Here is a 9,883-nt window from a genome sequence, read left to right as displayed (position 1 = left end):
AAATGCCCCTTCTATCAGCAACAGAAAGCTAAGGCTAAGCCTCTGTACACAGAAAATTTCCACAGTAGAGTTTAGCTTTATTAAGTCACCAGCCATGGGTTCTGCAATTACTTTGCTGCTAATAATAATAGATCATATATAGTCACCATGTCCCACAGCACTTCACAGATCATGGGATACATGTACAAAGAAAACAAGATTTTACAGAGAAATAAGATGAAAAAATTGAAATGATGGCCCAGCTTGCAGAAGCTTACACGCTAGGAGGAGGAAAGGTGAATCGGGAGGTGACAGTACTTGTACAATGGTCCAGCCGTTCAATATACAGTATCAGAATAAATATTGCCGACACAGCATTAACTGAATTGAATTTTATTTATTTTTTTTTACACCAGGTTTTCTGACTGACCATCTTTATTTTTTTTAATTTTTTTGTGGCTGTATGACGACTCCATGTATTGCTATGGGCTTAAGCATGATGCCGAGGATTCCTTCCTCAGCAGCATGTCTGAGCCTACTGCAGATAAGGAAGAAGTCAGGTCCTGTTCTGCTCCATATTTTTGGCTCAGTCAATCAATAAGGCTGTAATAAATTTAAAAAAAAACATGGATTGCTACATTGCTGTACAAGGTTTTGTGGTTGGTTGTTAGAAAACAATCATATGTTTGGCTTCCTGGAAAACAGGTATTATACACTGAGTACTCACAGACCAATTTTACGGACATACAGGTATGATACAGGTTAAATACTGATTATACATGGCCACAGGCATAGAAAAACAACAATTGTGTGCAGGTAGCCTAAACTGGAACAGTTTGTCTTGGTTTAGTCCAGTACTCCGATTAGATTGGCTTTTTTCTATTCTAATGTGGTTAGTTTTAACCAATTTTCAGTAGGAATTTTTTTTTTTTACAAAAAAAAAAAATCAAAATTTTGCTACTTGATCTGGAAAAAGAAATAAACCACACTGTTTCTAACTAAAGGAATGTTGCACGAAAACATTTTTTTTTGTCCATGTCCTATGCATTTTTTTTTTTTTTTTTTAATTAATTTAAACTGCCCAAGCCAAGAAACTCATAGCTAGTCCTATTACCATGCAGGTTCTGTGGATAGCACATCCTACAGACATCCAATAACCTTGTCATCCAACACCTTGTCATCTCCGTAAAACCATTCCTGAGCATTTTTGTTGACCTCTCCCTGGAATATTGTTACCTTGAAGTGTCAGTTTCATTATATTTTTCCAGAAATGCCCCTCTCTCCCCCATTGACATAGTAAGAGCTTATGTATTCGTGTGAGGATTTGTATTATTCAGTGGAAGTATTTAGTGTCTTTTTACCAGATGTGGCCAACCACATTAAACAGGTGCAAATTTTTCAATTATTCCTTCTCTCTAGTGTTGTCTCTTTACATGCTTTTGGTTTACAATAACTTGGGTACTGGACTTTAATTCCTTTTTACATGTATAACCTTTTTGGGGGAAAAGGTTATATACAGATCTGGGTTCCTCTATATTAATTTTTTTGCGAGCCTCTGTATTTGTAAACAAAAAAAAGAGTGCATCCTATAGAGTAATTGGAGACATTTCTGATATTATCTTTGAAATATTGATGGAGAACAGGACGATTAACTTTTTTTTTTTTTTTTTGAGCCATAGTGACTTTTCCCAGTGTAAAGAAGCTGCCTCTATAAGCAGACTGATGCAGGCATTGAACTGAAGGGCTGAAGTAAGCTGTACAATTGCAATGGATAGCGGTGGAGAAACAGTATGCCTAATTGGGTTTAGCTCAGGCTGGGCCAGTCAAGAATGGTCACAGTTGTTCTGAAGCCACTGTTTTAGCTGTGTCCTTAAGGTGACTGTCTTGTTGGAAGGTGAACTTTGGCCCAGTTTGAGGTCCAGGGAACTCTGGAAGAGGATATCTCTGTACTTGGCCGTATTCACCTTTCCTTCAATTGCAACCGGTCCTCCTGTCCCTGTAGCTGACCAACACCCCCCCCCTCCCCCATAGCATGGATGCTGTCACCACCATGTGTCACCGTCGGGATGTATTTGGCAGGTGATGAGCAGCATCTGATTTTCTCCACACTTACCAAAAAATTTGATTTTTGTCTCCTCTGACCAAAGAATCTTATTTCTCATAGGCTGGGAGTACTTCATGTGTTTTGCACGCTGTATGTGGGTTTTCATATGTCTTGCACTGAGGAGAGACTTCCATTGGCACACTCTGCACACTAAAGCACAGACTGGTGTAGGGCTGCAGTGATAGTTGACTTTCGGCCAGGTCGAGGAAGAATTGTAGTTGTCCCAAACTTCTGTGCCTTGTCACAATTCTGTCTTTGAGTTCCTTGGGCAATTACCGTATATACTCGAGTATAAGCCGAGTTTTTCAGCACTACTCACCATTCCAGCAGCCCGGGCAGCTCCTCTTCATCTTCATGCCGCAGGTCCGCCGTGGGCAGCGCCTCTTCTTTCTTCATGCCGGCTGTAGGTCCGCGGCATCTCCGTGCGCACGGCCCACTGGCGCACAACTGTAATGTCAGCCGCTGCTGACATGATTCTCATGTGCTCTTACGTGCACTGTTTTTTTTTTTTTTTTTTTCCTTTTAAGATTACTTTATTAAATATTAACAAATACAAAAGAGAAGTGTATACACATCTTACAATATTCCATTGGTACAACAAATTATTAAAACAATATTCGCCTAGTGGATATACCCTTATCTACTACCCAGGTATTGTATGCCATACAATTTTTTGTTTTCCCCTTCCCCTATAATCTCCTATACTTTGTAACCTTACAGCTTTGCTAAACTTTTATTTCTCAAGTACCTGAAAATAACCCCTTCCCTGGGATGCACTTATACTCACTAGTAGGGAGAAATGGATGCCAACCAACATATGATACCTAAAACAACATTTACGTCATTTAACTCCTTGTTAGATTTTTATTGATCAGACATATCAGATGGCATTTTCCCTTGGGAACGACTTATAATCTCTTATATGGGGAATAGTATAATAATCGTTCTCTTATACCCCAACCCCCCCCCCCCCCCCTTGTACGTGACGGGAAACCTCTAAGAGAAGAAGAAGAAAAGAAAAAAAAAAAAAGTACCTTCCCCCATTTCATCCCACCTTGGTTATGTTGCTCTCTTTTTCAGCCTACCTCCCTACGACCCTTCTGTCTGTTCTCCTTCTTCCATTTACTCCATTTATTATCATACTCCTCCACCCGACCCTTTGCTCTTGCCCATCCCATTTCTATGTCTAGCACCCCATTTATACCTTTTTCCCAAATATTGACAGTTGGGACAGTTTCTGAAATCCACACCATGAGAATTGTTTTCCTGGCCTGAAACAACATTTGGGACAATAGTTTTTTTTTTCCTTGTTTGATATCTTAATTTTCCTTAGATAGCCCAGTATTCCTACCCAAGCATCTAGCTGTATCACTACCCCTATCACCCTACTCAATTTTTCAAACACTCCCACCCAATATCGGTGAAGTTTCGGGCATCTCCAGAAGAGGTGCACCCAATCTGCTCCTTCATTCCCACACTTTAAACACTTATCATTTAACCTATAGCCCACCTTATATAACCATTCTGGGGTTCTGTGGAGCCTATTTGTGATAAGAAATATTGTGAAATTCTATGTGTACCGTTATTGGATACCTGTGTGAAGTTCCTCAAGATATACTCCCAAATCTCTTCACCGTCAACATGTTTCCCCAAATCCTGTTCCCACCCTTGTATACATTTAAACTTTACATTTTGCGTATTTCCCTGACTAAGCAAATTGTAGGTAAAAGCTAATTTCTTTTTCCTCACAACTTCACTAAGTTTCCCTGGATGTGAAATAGTGCATTTGTGCTTCAATTTTTGAAAAAAAACACCACAATCTAATATATCTAAACAAGTCATTATCCCCTAGCTTAAACTCCTTTTTTAATATTTCAAACGTTTTCAGTTGACCCATATATCTTATACCCTTACTTATCCAACCCTTAAAATCCCTTAATATTTCCCCTTTCACTAATAAGTTATCCCAGATAGGGGTAGATTCCAACCAGTCGTTGTTGCCCAAAATTTTTTTTACCCTTCCCCAACTATCAAAAGAGGTGGCTAACAATTTGACCTTTTTTTATCTATGGTGTGGGGTACGTCTCCATGATCTCTTCCATCCTGAGCTCACAATCTTAAAATTAAATTGGCTCACGAAGCCCCGAGCAAGATCAACTGGAGTATCATTCAAAATGGCTGCCACCTGAGCCGCCAGAAAGTGCAGGCTCCAGTCAGGCAGAGCAAGCCCTCCTTTCTCTCTTGGGCATTTCAAGTATCTTTTGCCTATATGTGCTTTCTTACCTGCCAAGAAAAAGTTGACACAAATTTTGTCCATTATATCAAAGACTTTTCCGGGTATTTTCACTGGTGAGTTTCTAAAAATATACAATGCTTGTGGCAGAAAAACCATCTTGATCAGGGTAAGTCGCGCTGCGTATGATATTTTTAATTTAGCCCAAACCTTAACCTTATTTCTCCATTTTTTTAACAGAGGTAGCACATTCAATTCTACGAACCTTTCCAGTGAATTAGAAACTATTATACCTAGATACTTGAATGTTTTCTGCCCGCAAATAATTTCCACTGGCAGGTCAGATGTAATTGCTTCTTTCCCGAGGGGCATTAACACTGATTTTGCCCAATTTATACTCAAACCCGATACCTTCCCAAACTTATGGAGAATGTCCCTAACCTTACCTAGGGCTTCTGACGGGTTGCTAAGGAAGATTATCATGTCGTCCGCATAAAGGGACATTTTTAGTTCTCTTTCCCCAATACTAATCCCTCTCTCCTTACGGATCATGACTGCCACTACTTCTATCACTAAGGAAAAAATAAAAGGGGATAAAGGGCAGCCTTGTCTGGTCCCTCTAGCTAAGGGAAACGGAGGCAATCTCTGTTCCCCGATGCAAACCGCAGCGCCTGGATGTTTGTATAATAATTGTACCCAAATAATGAAAATCTCTCCAAATCCTATCTTCTCCATCACCACCCACACAAAATCGCATTCTACTCGGTCAAACGCTTCGGTTGCATCGAGGGAGAGGACCGCGCCCCCGTCCCTCAGCACCTCCGGAGCTTCCATACATGCAAACAGCCTTCTCAGATTGCACGTAGTTGTTCTACCCGCCATGAAGCCACATTGGTCTTCAGATATAATCTCCATTATAACTTTTGTGAGTCTCTTAGCCAAGACTTGTGCTAGGACCTTTACATCAACATTCAGATGTGAAATGGGTCTATATGCATCAGGCTCGGTTCTATCCTTATCTGGCTTAGGAATTAAAATTATATCTGTCTCATACATTGATGTGGGTTACTCTCCCCTACTAAATGCCTGTTCATATACCCCCAATAGTTCATTCACTAGAATTTCCAAGTATCTTTGGTAAATCTCCCCTGGTAGCCCATCCGGACCTGGGGCTTTATTCCCTTGGAGTTCCTTGATAACCTCTTTAATCTCTTGTATTGACAAGGGAGAATCCAGTAGTTTCCTACTGTCATCTTTTAATACTTCTACTTCCACACCCTCCAAGAATGCAATCATCTCTTCTTTTGTTCCTTTCCATCCTGAAGTGTATATGTCCCTAAAATATTCCTGGAAGAATTTCAAGATGTCTTCTTCCTTGTTTATCATGATCCCCCATTATTTTTAATAGCTGTTATCATTTGAGTGGACCCTTTTTCCGTTACTAATCTTGCTAGGAGTTTACTGGGTTTTTCACCCTCCATAAACCACATACTTTTGCATATTAATGAAGAGCTGTAAACCCTTTGCTCAATGTGCTTCTCATACTCATCAGTTCCTTATTCTCTATTGAGACTACGTTTAAATAGTCCCTTTCTGTTTTTTCAACTACTTTCTTCAACCTATCCTCTTTTTGACGGAACTTAAGTTTACAGTCTGATACTTCTTTAGCATATATTCTTTTCAAAGCCTTTTTTCCCTTCTCCCATTGCTCTAACTTCCCCTTATTCCCCTGATGTTCCTTAAAGATTCCTTTTAATTCTAGTTCAATTCTCTCCTGAGATCCAACCTTATTCAGCCAGAAGCTATTCATCTTCCAACTGGGCTGATTCCCATTCCTCACTACCTTCAGTTGAGCAATCAACGGGGAGTGATCTGAGAAACCTTTTACACCATAATTGACATCCTGAATATTTTGGTACATCCTTTCGTAACCCAATGCCAAGTAAATTCTAGAAAAACTCCCATGCGTTTTTGATTGACAGGAAAAAGCTTTTTTCTCTGGATACCTCGGTCTCCATATGTCCAGCCACCCCAATCCTCACACCATTTTTTAAGATTAGTCCCCCCAACATTACCCTGCCTTTGTGAGTTCGGGTTCAGCCGATCTTTTCCGGGGTCCAATACGTCATTATACAAAAATGGAAATCATCCAGATTATTACTTTGGACCACCTCCTGGATCATTTCACAGACTCCATACTCAAATGGTTGTGGAATATAAATGGATGCGATAAGACATTCCAACCCCTGAAGTATACAATGTATAAGTACGAACCTCCCCTCTTTATCGAACCACTTTCCATGGCAGGAGAATTTACAGGTGTTTTTTATCAAAATACAAACTCCCCTAGAGTAAACCGAATATCCAGCGGAAAAAAATTCCCCAATCCATCTTTTTTTTACGTGCACTGTGATGTCTTATATAGACAGGTGTGTGCCTCTCCTAATCAAAGACAATCAGTTTCATTTTATACAACTAGACTCCAACGAAGAAGTCAAACTATCTCAAGGAGGATTAGAAGGAAATGGACTGAATTTGAGTTAAAGGGAATCCGGTCTCCTGATTCACATATACAGCTAGTGACATGTTCCTATAGAGCAATATTAACTGACACCCTTCTTTTAGCTAAAAATTGTTTCTCTTACATCCCCATAAATCATGCTTTATCCTATAACCCCTGGCCTCAGAGAGGATGTGTCCTGCTCGACCAGCCACTTCAATCTAGGAGTCCTTTAGCCTTGCTACATTTGCAAAATGTACACAATGTATGTTTCTGATAACATAAAATCACTGCAGCCTCCGTGCGAAAACCCCATCTTCGCCTACACGATCCTCCACAGCATCCACCAGCGTTCAGCTCTCCATACCCCAGACGCTGGAGCGCAAAAGGAAGTATAGCGCAACCCACCCACACGCCCAAGCCCTCAACGTCCACATCTCCAAGTTGCTTAGCCTGGAGATGCTGCCCTATAGGCTGCTAGGGTCCCCAGCCGCCACTACTTTTCCCGATGTGCCGTCCCAGCCCTGCACAAGCACGTGTCAGAGAACATCATCCGTGCCCTGACCAACGCCATGTGTTAAATCTCATAGTTCAGCGTTTCCTCAAGACATACCCCAATCTGATGCTGCCACTCTCAGGGCAGCGCAGCGCCGCCTCCAACTGCCCGCTCACCGACTGTTGTGCGACGTGCCAACAAGGTGGAATTCAACATTAACCATGTTATCCAGAGTTTACCAGCAGCGCAGAGCGATTGTAGACTGCCAGATGTCAACTTCCACAAGAACTGGTAGTCAGGTCAGTCAGCTTCCTCAAGTCTACAATAAGGCATGAATACCAGCAGGCCCTGGTGCACAAGCTGAAACAGTATTTCCCTTCTGACAGCGCTAGCGGCAGAGGGCGTACTTCTGCGGGACAAGTAGCGAGGGAGAGTAGGCAGCTTTTCCAGCACTGGCAGGGGTACGCTTTACAAGGCCTTTGCCAGTTTTATGTCACCCCAGCAAGACACTGTCACCTGTCCCCAATCTCGGCAGAGTAGGGCTGATCTTTACAGAAAGATGGTGAGGGAGTACGTAGCTGACCATACCATCATCCTAAATGATCACACCACTCCCTACAACTACTGGGTTTTAAAGCTGGACATGTGGCACGAACTGGCACTGTACGCCTTGGAGGTTCTTGCCTGCCCTGCCGCTAGCGTGTTGTCTGAGCGGGTTTTCAGTGCAGCTGGTGGCATCATCACTGATAAGCGTACACGCCTGTCGACTGACAGTGCTGACAGACTGACGCTTATCAAGATGAATAAAGCCTGGATTTCTCCGGATTTTCATCCTCCACCAGCTGAAAGAAGCTCAACTTGAATAATGTATGCACTCCTCCTCTTTGTACACGAAAGCAGAGGAAACTGGCTATTTTTGCCAGGGCCAACTGGCTCTAGCTATAGTACTCTATGTATTAAATTTTTCTGGAGGGCCACCTACCCGGTTCTCTGTTTTAAGCAATTTTTGGGAGTGCCACATACAGGCACTCAATCTATTTAATTTTTCTGGAGGACCACCTACCTGCTCCTCTGGTTTGAAAACTTTTTTGGACTGCCACATACAGGCACCATCCAAATTAAATTGTCTCCATAGCAGCCTCCACATGTCGTCTTTTTAGCTGGCTCCACACGTTGTCTCCATTGCTACCTCCACACGTCATCGCCATAGCTACCTCCAAAAGTCGTCCATATAGCTGCCTCCATACATGGTCCCCTTATCAAACGAGCTGGGTCAGGCAGAATTTTGGGTTGTTTTCATGGCTTCCACATCAAACTTGTTAACTGTCGCCACCCTGCAGTGTAATCCACAAAATATACTAGCAAACTTTTATCATTTACCGATATTATTTCAGCGCTTCTTGCGCATCTATTTACATTCCCCTCACCCGCCATAACCCAAACTTATAAGAACGCTACTACACTTGATCTTATACAAAAGGTTCTTAGAAGTGCTGTTTGGGGAGTAGCCTAGAGACAGGGGCTTGGATAGGCGAAAGCTCGCCTGGCAGCGGAGCGCCAGCTCCATCCCAAGATCCAACTAACATAGTTTTAACTGCAGCACCTTTAATCTACTACTAGTTCACTGCCTCCATACATCATCCCCTTATCAAACGAGCTGTGTCAGGCAGAATTTTCAGGTGTTTCACCAGATACATAGTGGAACTCGATGCTGGAGACCTGAAGTTGCAATCATAGCAGCGCAATATGGATGCCCCATACTGTCGCTCTTAATCATGGAACCATTTCCGTAAAAACAATTAAAAATAGAACCGCTATGCTATTCCATTATTCCTAGGTGAAATATTCAAACGACCCGGCCTGCTTTGAAAATTATAATTTTTTCAAAGTAAACGCTTCTGGCCCCCAGGCCCATTTTGGGTGGGGAGGAGCCGAGAGACAGGGGCCTGGACAGGCGAAAGCTCGCCTGGCAGTGGACCGCCAGCTCCATCCCAAGATTAGGCAGCCTCAGAGGCATCCATGCATGCTGCCCCTGCTGTGTCCATTTTGCCTCCACGATCCTCCACAGCGTCCACCAATGTCTCATTTCAACTCTCTATACCCCAGACGCTGGAGCACAAGAGGATATGCAGCACATCATCCCCTTATCAAACAAGCTGTGTCAGGCAGAATTTTCAGGTGTTTCACCAGATACATGCGGCTTTGTCTGCGTCTGCAAACGCCCACAAAGCGTTACGTGTGGCACCAGCCTTCGGCCTGTTGCACACAAGCAAGCTGCTTGTGGTTCTTGCTGGTAGACCTGGCCCGAATGCTCATAAACCGGAACTGAACTGACATGCTGGGTTCAGTTCCAGTTATAACAAATCTACGCTTTGTTTTATGCATTGTGAACCAAACTTACCTTGAGAACGCTGTAGTGACACTGATGCAGAAACATTACTTGTTTAATCCCTGAAACCAGTGGTTTTGGAAAAAAAAAAAAAAAACACCTATTATAAAATTCAGGACCACGGGAAAGCTGGGTGCTGGCTGGCTGCCGCACATACACATTACAGTTCAGGCAGCTCCTAT

The sequence above is a fragment of the Engystomops pustulosus genome, chromosome 2, assembly GCF_040894005.1.
Source record: "Engystomops pustulosus chromosome 2, aEngPut4.maternal, whole genome shotgun sequence".
Lineage (NCBI taxonomy): Eukaryota > Metazoa > Chordata > Amphibia > Anura > Leptodactylidae > Engystomops > Engystomops pustulosus.
This window is presented reverse-complemented; position numbering follows the sequence as displayed.